The sequence below is a fragment of the Lactuca saligna genome, chromosome 3 (genome assembly GCF_052625555.1).
Source record: "Lactuca saligna cultivar CGN05327 chromosome 3, ASM5262555v1, whole genome shotgun sequence".
NCBI lineage: Eukaryota > Viridiplantae > Streptophyta > Magnoliopsida > Asterales > Asteraceae > Lactuca > Lactuca saligna.
Window position 1 is genome coordinate 181,210,017 of NC_136419.1, and position 21,665 is coordinate 181,231,681.

Here is a 21,665-nt window from a genome sequence, read left to right on the forward strand (position 1 = left end):
AATTACTATTAAAACAAACAACAAGCTGAGGGTTTAAACTTGTCATTCCCTCAGACAATAATGGCAAAATTCAGAAAAGAAAAAAATTAATATTCCTTTTTGTTTCCACTTTTAATATATATATATATATATATATATATATATATATATATATATATATATATATATATATATATATATATATATATATATATATATATATATATATATAATCGTTTTTTTTTTCAAAAAAATAAAAAATATATGAAAATTGATAACAATCATCATAAATGATCCATGTGATTTTCTAGAATTTAAGCTTTAGTTCTTTATTTTTTTTTTGTTCTTATGGAAGATTCATATTATTTCAATTTCTATAGTGATTGGTCTTTAAGCATATAAAAAACAATTATATATTTTTATTTTATTTTACCTTTTTCTTTCTGATTAACTTAGAATTTATATCAAGACTTGTATTATTATTAAATGAAAAAAGGCTTCCAATATTACCACCATTATTCACCACTATCTACTTGTCTACCACCATCACCACCACGAATTCCATTCAATTACATTTCTTATAAATTTCTTTAGATTTCAATTCATTTTATTGATTCCATTCCGTTCACTCAACATTTCATTATATAACACAACTTCAAAAGGTTGAAGAATGGATTATACGTTAGTAGCAACCCAACTCCACGATAGATACATGGCATACCTATGGCAAAACAAATGCAAAAAACTCCTCTTATTTCCTAATTCTAGAAAAAATCTCTAAAACAATAAGAAATCCTCAACTCAACAATTGAATCATTATGTTATCTTTCTCGTGTGATGTACCCTCAAGAAGAAAAACATCATTTTTTATCTTGAACACAATCTGCAACTGGGCATATGTAAGAAATCCCATAAAATCAATTTATATTTGTGTGTTTCTCCTAACATATACCATCCAACAGAAAGCCTCGTTTTTCTTTACAAAATCGAATTTTTTAATGTTAGCTCATGTCAAGAAAAATTGATTCATGGTGGTAACAAAATTGAGATTGTTGTGGGCAATGGCGGGATGCGTCGATAGTGATATACAACTCTTGGTATTGAATATGAGAGAAATGATAACATAAATAAATCTCGGAAATGCGTGGAATAAAATGATCAAGTCTTACCTGTAGCCGATGCACCATTTGAAGATAAATATAGGCACGTCTCCATTTGTTCTAATCTCGAGTTATTTAAAAATTGATATTGTCGGCGACAATTTATAACAAGAAAGGCAGAGTAAATAGATGAATATAGGAAGAGATATAGTAAGGGAAAGAGGGTGATTGGAATCTAGAAGGGTTAATGGAAGAAGGAAATGATATGAAGACGAACCAAGATGGATGACATATTGGTAAGAGAGAATGATAGAGTGTAGTGACAACATCGTTGAAGAGATAATGGTTGATGGGATGTTAGGACTATAAGAAGAAAAATGAGGGTAGAGACGAAGAAGATGGTGGCTAAATAATGTGAGGTGGTATTGTTATTTTTTATATCTTGTTTTTAAAAATGTTTTAATCAAATAAAAATGTAACAAAAAATAAAAATGACATATAATTTTTTTTATGTGGGCAAGGGACTAACCAAGATAAATTTTTAAGACCACATGTACCTTCCATAAGACAAAAAAGTCCACATTTTAGGAAACCACAGGAATCGTCATATGTTATGTTGCATTCCGAGAGTCAAGGTTAGTATGTATATGGTTGAGTCAGCCTAAGGCTCTGGTATGGTAGGCATCAGTCGGTGATGGTTCAAACTCTAAGTGGGGGAGAATTGAGAATTCACGGTTAGGTTTTTTCATGTTCGTCATGCATGCTTGGTGGCATTCCTAGTCGACGACTAGGGGTAGGTACCTCGAAAAGATGATCATCAGTTTTAGGGTACCGCTTCTATAGTTTGGACTTATGGGTTCCCGGTTTTTGGGATCTCTTTGCTTTACCCGACAAACACTTGTTCTCCACGACTTGCTTGGAATTTATTTTGGAGATTACAAATAAATGCAAGCTGAACGATGTTGCTGCGATGAAGGCATATTCCGACATGATTCGTTGGTACATAGCGTTTCACAACACTCTCCTTGTTGTTATGCCGAAGCTCTTCAAGACTACGGAGAAGATTCATATGTGAAGGGCCTCCCGCCTCAATTGACACAAAGGGGGAGATTTTTGGGTATTGATGATGCCCCATTGTACTTAATAGAATAGTCCATTTTGTAACCGGGTTGGGCATGTCCATCTGTTATTCATTATTAGGGTTATAGTATTTAAGGTGCATGCATGCACCGTGTTTTGTATTTTTTTGGCAATAGTATTGTAACCCTACACGCCTCTACAATAGCAATTCTTCATCGAGTTCTTCTGAGGTTGTGGCTTATAATCATTAAGCATTAAGCATATTTTGATCCATTCATTGTGTTCTTATTCTTTAACCTATTTAAATCTTTTCGATCTAACATTAGAACAATATGCTAGTGATAGGCTAGGGATCTTCTGGAATAACAAGATATAATTGCTTGATTATATGATGCTTGATAGCCTAGGATCTTTACTTTTATGAAACTGACATCGTTACTGTAGTTGCTTAGTGTATGCATCATCGTTTTACATAATTAAGATATTATAGCCTGAGAATGTTTGGTTTGGCCTTATTTCATGTTCTTTTCTGATAAAGGGCTTAGGGTAGGATTTGATATTCAAATGTCTATAGGTTCCAACGTTATATATGACTAGCATACACGAGTGTTGTAGAGTTGGTGGAAGTTTCATGGATGAGTTGTGCGGGGTCAGTCGGCCAGCTGTAAGATGTTTCGCCTTCCTCTAGGAGTGAGGATTGAGCGCTCGCCTATGCTTATGTATACTGTTAGGGCGTTGTGATGATCTTTGAGACAAATATGGGTAGGTGTGGAATGTAGTATGGGCCCGTACTACTGAAAGCACATGACCCATATGCGTAGCAAGAAAGTCACAACCCATAGGGATTTGTTGGGAGTTGGTTCCCTATTATTTATATGGAATGTCTAATATCTTCCTGGTATATTTTCAGTATGGTGACTACGAGGCGACTTGAGACCGGATCCGAGTCGGGATCGGGAGCTGACAGTCAGGGTGGCCCAACATTACCACGAACCGTTGGTCAGATGAGTCGGATGGCAGGATCCGGGAGATCCTGCATGAGGAGGTTGCTGCTCTTTTTCTGGGGACAGTTATCGGAGATGTTTGGGTCTATCAAGACCGCCATGGTCGAGTTGTAAGTCCCCAAAATGCATGTGTATCAATCATATCCGTTTGATGGTGCGGAATCCCAATCAAACGGATGATACCATATCAAAATAGAAAAGAAGGATAAGAAGAAGATGAATCTTGAATGATATGATTAGAATTAAGTTCCTTATAATAGATTTACACACGTAATGCTCTCTTATTCTCTCTAGTTTCTCTCTTCTCACGTTCATCACTCTACTCCTCAACCCTAACACCTATATATATACTAAGGAATATGGGCTTGGTGAACATGGGTCATAAATGGGTTTACGACCGTAAACACAACTGTAAACACGTATATGGCCGTATACACCAAGCAGTTTACGGTCCAAGACAAAAAAATATTTTTTTCTAGAAAAGTAAAGTATAAACCATATTTTTGACCCAACAATCTCCCCCTTGGTTTATAACTTTCTTTTCTAAATGACACAATAAGTTCCCCCTAAAAAGTAGCTGGCTTTTCTTATCAATCTTCATCGAGAGCTTGGCTTTAACATTAATCTTCAAATTCTTCACGACTTCAAGATGAACTTGATTAATCTTCAATGAATGGCTTCATCTTGAGCAGTTGGGTTTTTCTTCAGAGTTTGACATTGAACGCACATTGGGTGATGAGACTTCTTGTACCGATTCTTGAAAGATAGCGCTTTCAGTTTGAGAATCTTCGGAGAGAACATTAAAGAGAACAAATCTTCTTGATCACTTCAGCAGGTTTAAGATGACAGCAGACTGATTGAGGAGGCTTCAATGTAATCCGTCAAATAATCATAAATTTTAGCTTCGCCTTGCTTCTGGGGTTGAATAATTGAATTTGAAAGAATAATCTTCATTTCTTGCTCCTTCGAATGAAAATTCTTCGATGATCATGGATGAAGCCTTGGCTCATGAATCCTCGATTCAGTCTGCATGAGTCTTATCTATACATGAAATCACTTTTAAAGACAAAACAAAACTAAAGGAAAACTTAGCACACAAAAAATATTTTTTTGGAATTTTCATATTTTCTGAAAAATAAAACAGAAACAAAAGTATTTTTGGATTTTTAATTTTATGATTTTTGATTTTTTTTTACTTTAATTCTCCCCCTAAATTTGTGCATAAAGGAAAACTATAAACAAATCTAACAAAAAGAAAAATATTTGAGATCAAAGTTGTTAGACAACCCTATTCCACTTGTCAGTACCCTTATTTTCATGTCTTCGTCTGATCGATCGCCAGTATTGTGGTCCACTTAAGAACGAAACATTTGTGACAAAATTTGGACAATTTACCAATAACACGACACACACACACACACACACACATATATATATATATATATATATATATATATATATATATATATATAATTTTAATTATTATTAGCCCTTATTCTTAAATAAAATTTCCCTATGACCATCTAACTAACTACAACCAGGGATATTGTTTTCCACCTAAATTGAGCAGCGAGATCTACAAACAATCTGTATGTTTTCATTTTTAATTGTACTAGAACGTGTTTCCCGCTTCCTAATATGCCCCAATCATCAAGGACTTCCAAAATACTACTTACATTGGGTGATCATACAATTATTAAGAGAGAAGATAGATTTAGAATGCATATGTTGTACATCAAGGTCGAATCTCTTCCAATCACGCAAAGGATGACACATATGACTGACTGAAGTTTTAGAGGGATTGAGAAGAGAACGTTGTATATACTGTGTACCAGGTCGAATTATGATTCACGCAAAGGAGCCCGTATGTGGCTAACAAATAGAAAGAATTGCACATAGAGAAGATGCAGAGAGATAGAATTGCATATGTTACAATCGAGGTCGGATCTCTCGATCATGCACAAGAGGCAACATATGACAGACAGACAGAAAGCAAGAAAATAACCTTCTACAGACCTAATTTATCGGAATTCGCCAGTCACCCCATCAAAACTGAAATTAAGGATAGAATCCGCACATCGAGGAAAAGTTAATCCACAGTTCTAGATATGTGTTATTTTAATGTGACCGGTAGATTCTCATGAATATCTCCCTGCTCAACCTATCTGAGCGTCGTGATGTCAGGCTAAATGGATCTAACTAGGTTAATGTTTGTCAAGTCCTTGAATTCATTAAGTTCAACTCTCGCAAGTCAAGTCCATTTAAAATCTTACGTACCTACCAGCGCATTGAGCATAGAGCGTAGATGATTCAATTTAGGTACGTTACGCAGATTGAGATTTCCCGTTATCACTTACTAATATCATTTCCCAAACAATACCTACTAACAAAAAACTATTAAGAAAATGAAAAATTGTCTTTAAAACGAATCATAGTAAGATAAATTCAAGAGTATAAAGAAGAAACCACAAACCGTAATTCACCAATTGAATCTGCATCCAGAAGGTATGAGAACAACACGCATAATCTCAGAACAGATCCAAAAATTCTTCATGTCGTTAAGCACAAACCCCATGTGATCCCTTCCTTTCTTCATTTCCCGCAAAGGACACATACTCTCAAACAAAAGTCTGAGCGTTGTACAGTTGAGAGATGTCCCCTATCATGTGCCTGGAATAACCACTACCAACAAACCGAAATCTGATTGATATGCCTCCATAGTTGCTCCGACACAAAGCGGGATTAGTTGGTCTTTGGAACCTAGTCCAATTTGAAACTAGGTCGACCTTTGTCATCAATGCATGGTACTCTCTCCCATGACATATCCTGCTTATCACAAACAGAATATGTAGAAATATTAGAATCATTAATTGATTTGAGAGATTGAACCTTTGGAACCCATTTGTACTCGGGTTTAACCCATTTCTTTTTCGATCTGATGGGTGGCTCAGTGCTTGCTTTTGATCTTGATATCGGCCGTTGAGATGACTTTGACCTAACCGGTCTTTGTTTCACTATAGCATCTATTGTATTAGGCTTCTTGGCCGACATTTCCTTCTTGCCTTTGGGATTCGGATTCTTGGCCTTCTGTGCTTTCCAGTCACCATGGTCTGAACGTGACCTTGAGGGGTTTCTTTTGAAGTATCTCCCTCTTGGCGCGTTCTGCCAGCCTTGTGCATAGTAAGGAACGTATGCACGATTAGGACAATTTCTGGCAATGTGTCCAGGTGTTCCACAGTGAAAACAAGTCTTTTTCTTCATTGTGAAGTTGTTTCTTCCTGCCCCTGGTGACATATCCTTGCCTTGTCTCTTATTGTTCCCATAAGCACATTTACAACAGGCACTTTGTTTCGCTAGAATTGGAGGCATGTATTTCTCAATGGCAGGTTTGTTACGAGTAATAGAATTCGAAGCAACGAATTCTGAGTTCAAGGAGTCATTGGTTTGTTCATTAGTGTTCTCCTTATTCTTATCTTCTGCTACTTTACCTGCACATGAAGTATAAACATTAGTATTTTCAACCTGAATACCTCCTGACACAAAGCCAGTTGGTTTTCCATATTGAAGATGTGCCTCCCTGTCAATTTCCCGTGTCACAGGGATGGATGTTTAGTTATGATTGAAAGGGGGAGGAACACTATCATACCCTAAACCCTTGTTTTGATTATTTTTAAATTTTAATTGGGTTTCAAATAAGTACTCGACTGTCTGACTTGACGCAGTATAATTTTTGAAACTAACATATGTTTTTCCACACTTAATTTTCAAAGTGTCAAGTTCTTAAGTTACAGCAGCAAGTTGTCTCTTAATGTAGTCACAATTTTCACTCTTGTTGCTATACTCTTCCTGAAGCTTCCTAAAGTCTTTGGTTTTCGCTACTAATTCATCCTTTAGGGGTTTCTGTCCTCTTCTGAGTTGATATCCTTCGTATTTTAGGTCCTCGACTTCCCTTTTTAGCAAATCATTATGTTCACGAAGAAGTTTAATCGTAGCTTCACATGATTGAGAGCATGAGACTTCATTGATTGGAGTGTTTTAGAACTCATTGTTTTTCCACATTTTAAAGCATCAAGCTCTTCAATTACATCAACAATACTAAGACGATTGAGATCTTTTGTCTTCTTGATGACTGCTATGTTCATATCCCACGATTTCGGAAATGAATTCAGTAGCTTTTTGTCTATCTCAGATTTCGTCAAGAAGATCCCAGACATATTCATCTCAGTAGTGAGAGTGGTGAATCATTGCAGCTGAGCCTCTAGGGTTTCTCCGGGAATATAATTGAACATGTTGATGTTTTGTCTTAACATCTCATGACGACTCTCTTTCATGTCTTTATTTCCTTCATTGACCTTAAAAGTCATTAAAACACAACTAGAAGCCAAAATCAAACTTAAAAATCAAACTCTTTGACTACAAACCTCAAAAGTAAACCTTAAAAGTCAAACTTAAAAAGTCAAACTCAAAAGTCAAACTTGAAAAATTAAACTTAAAAGTCAAACCGAAAAGCTAATTTTGAAAATTTTTAAAATTAAACATAAAAGTCAAAGTTTAAAGTCAAGGGTCAAACTTGAAAGTCAAAGTCAATTTTTTTAATGTCAAAAGTCAAAAATTAAAAACTATTATTTTTATTTATTTATTTATTATTTTTTATTGAAAATGGAATTTAAGATTAAAAGAAATTTGAATTTTGGGCTAAAAGTGTAAAAAATGCGAAAGTAGGTGCGAAAGTGAGTCTTTATGAATTAAAATTGGGAGTAATGAAACAAGATGCAGGTAGGTTCAACTGGTAAGGTGTTGAAGAAGGAAAGAATGGGAGACCCCGGTTCGATCCCAGGAGTCCACAATTTCGCACCCCTTTTCTTTTTAATAAAGCGCGGCTACTGAACGGATTTCCTTAGCCGATCATCGAGCCGACCGCTGCTGAGCCGCAAACGGAGCCGCACAAGCCGAGCCGTAATCTACCAAGTCGCTCACCGCCGGCTGCAAACTCCGAGAAACCCTAGCCGTAAACGCCGCCGAATATAAACTATTTTCGGCCGTAAACCTTAAACAGATTCGCGAAAAAACGACGTTTTTCACCTTTTTTGCTCCAAAACTCGATCAAAAACTCGTTTTCAAAAATAAGATAATATAAGCTCCACATCTGATAAATTGATTGATACAATCATTGCTCTGATACCAATTGTAAGTCCCCAAAATGTTTGTGTATCAATCAAAAGAAGATGATGAATTTTGAATCATTTGACTCGTTGAATCAAATTTTTCTTGAAAAACCCCATTGATGATCCAATAATTTTTTCTTTGATCAAGCCCGATCCAATCTCATCTTCGTTTGGTTGATTTGATTTTAAATTTGTAATAATTCAATTTTGATCCATATCTTGTTCAAAAATTGAGTCCAATTTTGATATACATGTTAATGTTCGAAGTCCATGAGACTATTTGATCCAAGTTTCGCAATATGTTACTGTTCATCGAATATTAAGCCCATAGTTCATCTTATCCAATTTAATTGAATTGTCACTGTTCAATAATTCGATTCTTGAGCCCATATTAAAAGGTTAAACTGGTATTATTCAGTTCTTATTGTCTGTTCATCATTATTGTTCCATTGTTCTTCATCGGCATCAAACGCTAATGGTTAAAATCAAATTCTTGTGATTCGATGGTTTGATAATCGATGTTTATATATTACTTCTCATCTCATCAATCTTGGAATTGAAGTGTTGACTAAAAGTCAAAATCGATTGAATCAAAACTAGATCTGAGTCCAATTTCTTTCGCCGATTCTTGAATTTGTGATTGGTATCGATTATTGAATCGGTTCAAATGTTCTTGCGACAAATCTGATTCATGATTGTTGTTCATCAGATCAATTTTCTCAAAATCGCTTGTAATCTTCATTCATGATTCTTATTTTCATCACGATTTAAGTTTTCAATTTGAATTTTGTATCTCAAAATCGTTTTCATCTAAATCGTTTTAAGCTGTCCTAACTTTCTGATGATGCGATAATAAAGAAGTTTATTCTTCTTTAATGATACAAAATTGAGATATCTTGGTTTTGAGAAATTTTGTCAAAGGAAATCCGTGAACGACAATAAAAATTGATTATTTTTTAGGTTTTCCGGATTGAAGCACAAAGTTTATGCCACATGTTAAGGGGGAGTTTTGACATGAAAAATTCTGAATAGAGCACGTTCTTTTTCCTTTGGAGTTTTATAATCAAATTTCAATTATAAAAAGGGGGGTAAATTTTATATGGAAATTCGAACTTGAATTTTTCATATTACGCGGATTGAAGACCGAAGTGATCTTGAAGTTTTGAAGCCACGAGATGATGCAATTGGAAGTTCAGAAGTGATGTATTCGAAATGGATTTGGATTTATTGAAGATTTTTAGGGTGTGTTTTTATGCGCAACTTTTAGGTGATTATTTGGAGTTTGAAATACTCTTGATCATGTGTTGCTGCTCGGATCGTATGGTCTAACATCCTAGAGCCCAAATTGAAGAATCATGGAAGAATTGAAGATGGAAGTTCGTTTCAACATGTGTCACCTTTGAGGCTCGAACCACGTAGTGCTTGATTTTAGAAGATTTGAAGTGGGTCATTCATTCCTAACTTTGAGGGGGAGAATGTTGGGGTGAAAAGTTCTTCATGAATGACTTTGTAAATGTTTGACTTTTGTAAAACCCACTTGCATGTGGTGCATTAGCCTTTAGACCCATTTGTATTTTAGAGTGAGAGAGAGAGACATGTAAACACCTCTATATAAGGTGGGTTTGTCAACTTGTAGAGGTGTGCTTGAGAGATGTAGCTCATAGTGATTAGTGAGTGAGATATTTATGAAGCTCTAGACTATATCCCTTTTTGTACTCATTTACTATGATCGAATATATCTTTTAGCGCCCAAATCACCATGTTCAAATTGTGCAAACTTTAATTCTGCATGCCAAACCATGTTCTTTGTCATTACAGTCGTAAATGGTTTTACGGCCGTAAACACAACCGTAAACACGTATACATTCGTAAACACTAAGCAGTTTACGGTTCAAGATAGAAAAATATATTTTTCTAGAAAAATAAAGTATAAACCATATTTTTGACCCAACACGAGTACTTTGACGAGCGCTATGCAGCCATTGCTGAGACGGTTGTCGTTGTAGCCTTCACAACCGTAGCAGCTGTTGGTGGTGGGGCTGGTACAGCTGCTACGGCTGGTCGGGCTTTCCAGTATCGGGACTTCAACAACACAAAGCCCCCAAATTTCGACGGAGTGTAGGACCCGATTGTATCCGTTGTGGTGGAAGTTGCATTTGTTGCACTTAGGCAAACTTCCAGCATACTATCTCACAGGAGCAGTAGCAGTAGCAGGGGTTATTGCAGCATGCACAGCCACAACTTGCTGCTTCTTGGCAGCTCGTTGTCTCTTCTTCTCTTCCCAGAACTTCTGCTTAGTGTCAACGGGTTTGGAGGGTTCCGGGATGGCTAGGGTGGTTGTTGTTGCAGGGGTTTTGACTCCATGGTCAATGAGTCGCTGTGCCAATCGCTTGGTACTGTCGAAGGTAGCGGGGTTTGATGATAGGACATTCCCCTTATACGGAGGCACTAGCCCCCATATGTACCTTTCAATATTTTTCCCTTCAGTGGGAACCATATTGGGGCAGAGGGCCACTAGTTCGCTGAATCTGGCAGTATAAGTGACTACGTTGGTGCCCTTCGTGGTTAGGCTCCAAAATTCCTGTTCCAATTTCTGGATTTCGCCCCTCGGGCAGTATTCCTCAATTATGAGGTCCTTCATAGTTTCCCAGCCCATATCATTCGCCACTATGAGAGTTAGCGCTTTAACGTAGCCGTTCCACCACGTTAGGGCCTTTCCTTCAAAGGTGCATGTGACATATTTGACTTTGCTCGCAACAGGGCATGAACATATTTCGAAGATTGATTCAGTCTTCTCGAACCATTAGGAAATGGCAATGACTCCGCCGGTGCCATGGAAAGACATCGGCTTACGGTTGGTGAAATCCTTGTAGGATCACTCTCTCGAGCGCACAAGGGTTTCAACAGGAATTGAGTTAACAGGGGTACCACCTCTGCTGGCATCAGTAGAGTGATACTGTGCCATGGTAGTTGCCACTGCTGCAGCTACGACAACATTCATGGCTACAATATCGATGACCGGAGGAGGAGGTGGAGGTGCAAGATTATTCCTGGGAGATTTGAGAGGAGGCATATTTCAGCTATAAGTTTATAAAGATAAACGCAATGGTAAGAATCAATTGTAAAAGAGGTGAGAGTGACACATGGACTAACTAATCATAGCCCAACAGTTGAATGAGTGTTTGAGATCACAACAAGGAAGATTAGTAGGAAAACACGTGTACATATTTTTCCCACAGAGTAGGTAGTTGTCAATAATACTGGTATTACTGATGTAATGAGTTCAAGGAAAATCAACCTAAAAGTAGGTCTTACATCATACCATTTGGAAAGTTTGACAGTTCCTAGATTCATAGTTAGAGTACTGAAAGTTAGGGATATTTTACAGACAAGTGCTACTTAGAGCACAGATACTAAAGGCTAAACCTTAACCCCAAAAGATAAAGATGTACTAGACATTTTCTAACGGCGATGGGAATTCCTAGGGCGAACCCTGAGATCTCCCACTTGACATACCACTTCTTGAAGGTGTCGTTCATGAGCCCTTTGACGAGCTCGAAGTTCCAAAACTTCGGCTTGAGAGGCAGCCAGCTGTTGCTGCAGGGTCTCATTGGTTCTCCTGGTCCTTTCCATTTCTTCTTCGAGACGACGGATGCGGACGATGTTGACACCAGAAATGGCATCAATCTCCATGACGCGTTCAATGGTTGCTCGACCTTGTTCATCATTACGGGCTATTCTGCAGATGATGACGGGTAGAGCTCGATCCGCAGAGCCACCTTCGCTGAGGTTGTAAAAGCTTCATCCCCAAAGTATGGTAAGGGTTGACCCTGTTCATCGCTCCAACGATTCAAGTTGGTTGCCCATAAGGGTGTAGGACTTGGAAAAGCTGGTCGGGGGTTGTTGTTTGGGGCTTGACCTACTAACGGTAGGTTGTTGACTTCATGCTCAGAGTCAGATCCATCAGAAAAGCCTTCTGCTTGATGATCATCTAAAGGGATTTGGTGCTCATCATCAGACTCTACCTCAAGCCATCCAGCATTTCTGTTGGGTAGAAAGTATGGGTCGCCATGATGGAATCCAACCATTAAATCTATGCGATAAGAGGGGTATAAGAATCTAGTGTATAAATAGCTTGTAGTAGCACAAAATACTCCTATAGTATTTGAAGTGTAATATTATGTTCTAGTGTTCTCATTATGGTATTGTTGGTAAGATTTTAGACTTGTTGCAACCACACAACTATACTTAGGCACATGCTAGTCAACCCTCGAATAATATAGTTGATCATGCTATATCTTCCCAGTTTTGACTATATGTCTCTAATTCCACCTGTGTTGTTCAACAATCGTAATTCTTTTGTATTGTCCTAGTGACACTGATTTTAGTATGAATGCAAACTTGTATACTTAATTAAATATTTTAGTATTTATAAGCATAAACTCTTGGTTAGAGTATTTTAATCCCATGTATTTGTAGTTAGTATATCTTTTATGGGTTGATATACTCAATTCACTATAAACAATGCTCTGATACCAATCTGTCACACCCCAAAACCAAGAACGGCGGAAACGTTCTGGGGCGGAGGACGTCATGTAAAGTATCACAACACAGTATAACAGTAAATAAGCAAACAACATCATCCATTGCATTAAATATATAATTTTACTATAAGTGTGTTCTGTACAGTTATAGATACCAAAAATGTAAATCAAAATAATAAGATGAGTCTTGAATGCGCTCCATCTTCTCAAAAGCTGGCCTCGGTACCTGTCTACTGATGACCTGAGAATACAAGTTATTTTGAAAGAGTTTATCAGCATTAAGCTGGTGAGTTCATAAGTATTTTAGTGTCGATGGTTGTATCAAAATGTTTGAACGTAGTTATAAGTATGAATTTGTAAACGTTTGTAAGTGTTGGTAAATGTTTGAATCTCCTAGAAAAACCTATATTTTCTATTAAAAGTAGCCTTCTACCAAGGCGTAACTATTTTGTATGTTCGTTTACTGTAAAAGTGTGTAATTTATCCAAGTGTAACTATCATTCTCAAAATATAGTTTGTACATTAATGTTTAAGTGAAAAGATCACTAAATATGTAAAGGGTAAATAAATGTAGTACTGTAGTGTTGTATTATAGGAACTACTGCTGTACTAACTACCTTAAACCGGATTTATATTAAGGTATCATGTGATTTATTGTACCATACTATCGACTAGAGAAACAACGACAAATGTAGGTCGTAAAATGAAATGACGTTTGGCACCCGCAGACCTGCAGGTCCGGCTGTAGCTAGCAGCAAGGCGTAGGATCGTCAATCCAATATTGATCTATACGCAAACTCACGCTCTCCCTCCAAGAGACTTCGGCAACAACTCAGGCCATGTCATTTAAGGCATGCTATGATACAGTGGATCACAATTCTGTCAATGTATATACGTATATGTAACGTATTGTTACTCGTTCTAGTATCGTTGTATATGTTCTCATAGTATAGTTGTATATGTTCTCTCAGTATAGTTGTATATGTTCTCCTTCTAGTATAGTTGTATATGTTCTCATAGTATAGTTGTATATGTTCTCTTTCTAGTATAGTTGTATATGTTCTCATAGTAATAAGTATTGACTCATGAATGAACTGACTCATTGATCTAACAATAGTATGTGTATGATCCTGTGTTACCCCGATGGTAACTTACAAATGATGTAACTAGTATGTATTAACATGGAAGAAATTTTATGACCATATATGTACACATGATATATAATTAATATTGAAACTACCTTCGGACGGCTACTCGATATCCCACCAGACCACATCCAAATCTAGGAAAAGGAAATAGGGCGTGCGGCCTTCCTAAGCCTTTTAAACATTTATTATATAACTATACATATACGGGCATGCAATTTATAATAAGTATAACAAAGTTTAGGTAAAATTATTTGATAAGTAAAAGAGTTTGTAAAAACAGTTTGAAGTAAAATAGCTGTGATAAACAGTTTGAATAGTAGTAAAATCATTGGTTTTGTAGTTATTAATCACATGTGATTTATGTAATAACTATAAGTATTCAACTTGTATTCCCCTCCATAAAAGCATTTAAAACATTTAAAAGTATTTCAAAGGTTAATTAAAGGGGTATGAACTCACTTGTGGTTAGTGGATTGGGTTGAAATGTCGGGTACGGTGCTAGGTGACAAATGAAGACTTGTACACACGCACGAGCCTAGTTATCATATAATGAACATATATATAACTAATTAGCCAAATTATAACTAATAATTTAAGTTAGGACACCCTACAACATGAAAACACTTTGTTTCAAGTGTTAAGGATCACAAGGATTGCATCCGAGTGTTGGTAGGGCAAAACTAGTGTGTTTGGAGTCCAAGGGTAAACTCCCTTGGAGTTTACGATTTCGGTGGTCAAGACTTAGAGAGTTTACGGTAGTAAACTCTAGAGTTTATGTTCATAAGCTCTAGTCTTAAAGTCCAAGTGTTGTTTTGTGGTTTAGCAAGCCATTGAAGCATTTTTACTAAGTGGTTTGGCCTTTGGAATGGACTAGGGCAACAAAACACCTCATTTGAGGAGTTTACGGCCTCATGGATTTTTCCTTTTGGGTTTAGAAACCGTAAACCCATATGGAAGAGTGTATAGCCATGTTTTCAAGTCCTTAACACAATTAGGTAAGTGTATAAGCTAGTTTATAAGCATAAGGAAGGAAAATAACCCATTTAGACATGCTTTTGGGTGTTCACGGTTTTGGGAGATCCCCAAACCGTAAACACCTAATTTTTGTGGGCATTTGATGTTTTTTCAAGGCTTAAACACAACAAAGGAAGGTTTAAACAAGTCAAGGATGGTTTATACATCAAACTAGGGCTTAGATAAGGACTTAGGCCCACTTTGGTGCATTTTAGGGTGTTTACGACCCAAGCATCTCCTTGGACCGTGAACACCTTTAAACATGTGTTCTTGGCATAAATTTTTGATGTTTAAATGTAATACTAGCTTAAAATCACTCAAGGATGGAAGCACTTACTAGTAGAATGCTTGATTTGAGCTAAAAGGCCAAGAACACTTAGTGTGTGTTCTTGGTGTTCTTGGTGTTTTGGAAAATCTAAACAAAAACCGGAAATGAATGGATGAATAGATGCAAAAACACTAGATTAAGTTTTTTACTAACTTGAAATGGTTAGAACACTTACAAGGTTGAAGATTTGGAATTAAATCTTGGATGATACTTGAGAGAGTTTTTGGAGTTTACACTTTTGACTATTGGGGAGTAAACACAAATTACTAGTTTTTGGGGAGTAAACTCATACATATGTATGAGTTCACGGTTTTTGGGTGAATTTTAAACCCAAGGTGTTTCTAATACGTGAAGTGTTTGCGGTTTTTAAAAATCAAAATCCGAGATGACACTTTCTTTCACCCGTTCGTTTAAAAATAAAATTAAAATAATCAAACGAACTTTATATTTCTTAAAAATAAGAAATAATGAGATTAATTTATGATACGAAGTGTTTGACTTTTAGGGTTTGACCAACTGGAAATTTCGGGTTGTCACACCTACGGAGAGGTAGGTCGAGTTCAGGATCGACCTTGTTCTAGGTGTGGCCCCTATTTCCAAGGCGTCGTACATTTTGGCACCATATGAGATGCATGAGCTATCATCTCAGTTGCAAGAGCTGCTAGGCAAGCAGTTCATTTGTTCGAGCAGTTCTTCATGGGGAGCGACAATTCTCTTCATCAAGAAGAAGGATGGTTCACATCGGATGTACATTCATTACCAAGAGTTGAAAAAAATAATGGTAAAGAACCGTTATCAACTTCCACAGATTGATGATCTCTTTGATCAACTACATGGAGCGTCTTGGTTCTCTAAGATATACTTGAGGTCCGGTTACCATCAGGTCAGAGGTAGGGAGGGGGCCGCAAATAAGACTGCATTTTGGACTCGTTATGGACATTACGAGTTTGTAGTGATGCCGTTTGGGCTCACCAACACACCAAAAATATTCATGGACTTGATGAATCAGGTATGCATACCAATGCTCGATCGCTTGATTATTGTGTTCATTGATGATATTTTGGTGTATTCCAATACTAGAGAGCAGCATGATGAGCATCTTCGCGAGCTTCTGGGCTTTTGAGGCGAGAACGGATGTATGTCACGTTCTCGAAATGTGAGTTATGGTTGCGAGAGGTCCAGTTCCTTAGACATCTCGTTAACCAAGATGGGATTTTCGTCAATCCGGCCAAAATCGAGGCGATGATGCAGTGGGAGGTTCCTTGGGCTACTTGGTTGCTAAAAGAGATTAGGAATTAATTTGGTGACTAAAAGAGATTAATTAAATAAAAGGGCATAAACTGTTAAATGTATGATAGTTGAGTTTTGGGCTAGGAAACCTAATGGACTAAGGGGTAACGAAATTATGATGAAAGATCATCATATTTTCGTCCAAGGGCCTTATTCCAGAAGGTTCCTTGGGCTACTTGGTGGCTAAGTTATCCATTAGGGTTTAGACTAAAACCCTTGCAACTTGCACTATAAATAAGACCCTAAGGCTCCAATTTCTAACCACTTGCTTCCAAGAGAAACCCTAGGGCCGAAAATTAGCATCCTCCTTCATCTCTCAAAGTTTCTTTCTTGCTTGTGGTGTTTGTGATCCACTATGGGAGTTACAATTGTGACTCTAAGCTCAAGAGAAGAAGATTCAAGCGACTATTTGAAGAGGTTAACATCTAGATCTGATGTAATTAACTAATTTCAAAATTATATATGCTAGATTAGGGTTTGCAAGTCTTGGTTCATTGCATGTTCAATAGAGAAACCTAGATCCAAGCATTATGGTTTGTATGAGCACAAAGGATTGTTCTTATGCATAAAAGCCATCAGTGGTATCAGAGCCTTGAATTGTTTATGTTGTATGTGATGCTATGATTGTTTATCTGCTAAAAATCGTTTTATGGCCCTCTATTCGAACTGACTCGGCGAGTCTAGTGAGTGACTCGGAAAGTCAGAGCGTCAGACAGAGGAATTTTTGGATTTTATTGTTGTTTTGCTGAAAGATAATTGCCTTATATGTTTTTAACTGATAAGATTCGATTTTTATAGTTATTGAAAGATTATCCTTGCGAAAACACAAGATAATTACCAATTGATTAGATAATAAATTCCTTATATGATTAAAATTGATTATTTGAATTAATTGGGTAACTTATCTCGCAATAAATTGAATTAGGTCAAATATAGATAATCACTAAATTAATTGTTAGATTTACATTATTTGTTATTTGATCCCTTGTGTTTTGAAAAGTTCAAAACTTACCCTCAAATTTTAAAATTTAAAATTTTGATTAAAAGTTTAATTATATAGAACTTTTAAATTTCAACCGTTAGATTTTCACAAGTTTAAAAATCAACTTTATACTTTATTTATTATAAGATTAATATATATGTATAAGAATAAGCTAGTCTTATCAGTAGTAGGTCTCATTCACGAAACCGATCTATAAGGTGGTATAAGGTTGTTTCCCATTAAATGACACTCAATGGGTGTACACTCACACCCACCGCTCGCTTGATTGGTGGAGGGTTGTTACCCGAACGTATAGGATAGGGCACTTAATACATCATTGTAAGTATAATGAATACTGCAAAGTAACTAACATGTTTTTACAAATTCCCAATCTTAGTTACTTTAGGGTAAAATGTGAAAATTATGTTATTCCATTGAATTACACTTTGTACCTTTGTCAAATGTTAGTGGAGCGTGTGTCACACCCCAAAACCAAGAACGACGGAAACGTTCAGGGGTGGAGGACGTCATGTGAAGTATCATAACAGTGCAAAATAGTAAACAAGCAACAACATCATCCATTGCATTAAAAGTAAAGTTTTAATACATGTGTTTTTTTCATAGTAATAAGACACCAAAATATGTAATAAAAATAAAAGACGAGTCTTGTCTGTGCTCCGTCTTCTCAAAACCAGGTCATCGTACCTGTCTACTGGTGACCTGAGAATACAAGTTATTTTGAAAGTGTAGATCAGTATAAAGCTGGTGAATTCATAAGTATTTAAGTGTCATTACTCTGTTTTGGAAAGCTGTTATGAATGCCAGGTAAATCTTTAAATAAAACGTTTGATATAAGTGTGAAAACCCTATAAAATCCCATATTTCCTACTAGTATAAAAGTAGTCTTCTACCAAGACCTGGATGTTTTGAAAGTAACAAATATGGTTTTTCCCCTAAATGACTACTATTAACAATATATAGTCTACCTCATCGTTTATGTGAACGTATCACAAAATAAAAGTAATAGGGAAAATATAAACATTTAAGTATCATCCTTTGGTACTAGGATAAACACGACATAGTAAATGTCGAATAGAATTAACCGTAGGCATCCGTAGATGTGCATTGTCCTCTGTAGCTAATAACAAGGTGTCGGAATGGTTAGTCCCGTAAAGGTACCTTTGTAAAGCATTAACCGTAGGCATCCGTAAATGTGCATTTACCTCTGTTGCTAACAGCTAGGTTTCAGAATGGTTAGTCCCGTATAGTATCCTTTTGTACTAGGATAGACAAATCTAATCTACATGTATATGTAATAGTATCTCATCACATAGTATCTAGGTAAAAGTATCCATGTAAGTGTATCCATGTAAGAGGATCCATGTAAGTGTATCTCTTCATATAGCATTTAGTATAAACTCGTGAATGAACTGACTTCGGTGTAATTCCTTGTAATAGGAATAATGTTTTGTATCCCCTAAGCTATCCCTATAGTAGTTTATACACCCTTGCTACCCAAGAGTGTGGGAACTGAAAGAAGATTGAATGCTCTCATATCAATACATACATACATATACATAAATATATATATATATATATATATATATATATATATATATATATATATATACGAACATAAGTGTATAGATATTGTTTTTATCAAGAAGATGAAAGAGGTTTTGTAAAACATTTAAGAGTTTTGAACAATAAACAACAATGACTTGAAGTCATTTTATAAAACATTTCAAAAGTAATTCATTTGATAACAAAGTATTTTAAGACTGAAAACCATTTCATGTATCACATTTTGAAGTATGTGAAATCAGTTGGTTGAAAACACAGTTATAAATCACATGTGATTGAATCTATAACATGGTGTTTTCTACTTGTATTCCCCCCATTAAAGCATTTAAAATTTTAAAACATTGATTAAGGGGTATGAACTCACCTACAGTTGGTGGTTTGGATGAACGGATAAGGTAGGATGCTAGGTGTCAAGTGAGGACTTGTACACACCCAATGATCGTAGTTAACATATAATCATATATATATATATATATATATATATATATATATGTATCCAATTAGTCTTTAAACTACTAATTGACAAATTTAAGACATCCTAAAACATGTAAAACACCTTATATAAGTGCTACAAGTCATAAGGATTGCATCTAACTGTTGTAGGACCTTGCTATTGTGTTTGGGGTTCAAGGGTAAACTCCCTTGGAGTTTACGGTTTTGTGACCATAACCCCCATGGGTTTACGGTCGTAAACACATGAGTTTACAGCCGTAAACTCATGTTCTTTTGACCATATCTTGTTTTGAAGCTCTACAATGAATGATTTATCTAAGGCACGAGGTTTTTGTTTAAGTAGGTGTGCAAATTTATGGCTTACATATGAGTTATCGAGGAGACACGTACCAGTAACTATCGTAGGATCAGCTATGGCTTCCTCATGGCCTATGTCCAAAATTCTTCCTACTCCGCCAGCCATCCCCGCCTTAGGGCAGTTCCTATTGTAGTGGCCTACCTCGCCACAACCGTAGCAAACTTGGCCCACACCTGTGTTAGGAACTTAGGCGGTCGGCTTTGCTGGGATCTTGCAGAAACGGGAGGTATGCCCCTTCCTGTTGCAATAAGAGCACTGCATTTCTTTCCAATGTCCATGGTGATGGAAGTTGCATTTTTTTCACCTAGGAAGATTACCGGCATATGTTTTTGTTGCTATAGGATATTCAGGGACAACAGGGGTTACCGTGGTAGCATTGATTGCCACAAGTTGTTGCCTCTTTGAGGATTCCTGCGAAGCCCCGCTTTTTCCTCTAGTTCCACACCTTTTTCTTCTTGTTGTTGTTGTCCTTTTGTGGCCCGGGTGTAGGGATTGTTGGGTTTTGGTGTTTTCCGTGATCTATAAGAGATTGTGCCATCTCTTTGGCATTTTCGAAAGTAACAAGCCTGGATGCTAACACACTTGACTGGATCTGGGGCGACAATCCCCAAATATATCTCTCTATTCTTTTGCTCTCCAGAGCAACCATGTCAAGGCATAGAATTGCCAGATCACATAATCTATTAGTATAGGTTGATATGTCGGAACCAACCATTTCCAGACCCTAGAGTTACTGCTCGAGTTTTTGAATTTCCCCTCGATGACAGTACTCTCTCATCAGCATGGCCTTCAAGTTTTCCCAGTTGATAGAATTTGCCACCACAATAGTAAGAGACTTGACGTGGCCATTCCACCAAGTTAACGCTCTATCTGAAAAGGTACAAGTAGCAAACTTGACCTTGTTGCCCTCCGGGCAGGCGCAGATCTCAAAGTCTGCTTCTGTCTTTTCAATCCATTGCCTTAAGACCATAACCCCACCAGTTCCATTGAAATTTCGAGGTTTAGCATTCGTTAAATCCTTGTAGGTGCAATCCCTGGGATGCCCATGGATCTCGCCATGGTGAGAAGGAGATGCACCCGTTCCCGATCCACTAGGGACAGGAATATTGATCGCTGACACGGCCACTGCTACGGCTGCTGTGAAAGCTGCCTGGAACATAGTGGCGTCGAAAGGAGGTGGTGGTATCAGTGTTTCGTTACCATTGTTACACCTTGTACTTCTGCGAGGCGGCATCTTTTAACTATAAGTTTAAAAGAGATAATAACACGGTAAGAATGAATGAATTATGAGAACGACTCATGGACTAACTCTCCATAGTCCAACAACACAATTTAATAACACATCCGAATGAAGATGATAACATTTGGATAATAGATTCCATATGATTAGATATCTGTCAATAATACTGGAATTACAGATGTAACAAGTTTGGGGGAAAATGGCCTAGAAATAGGCCTTACATCAACCAAGATTGGAAAATTTTGATAGAACTATGATAGTATCAAGACCTAGTAGGTCTAAGATCTACAAAGATAGGGAAGTAGAACAGAGTTTTTACATAACTAGGTTATATCCAAAAGAGAAGTCGATGAGATTCTATCGGTGACGAGAAATACTAGCATGAGTTCTTGATCC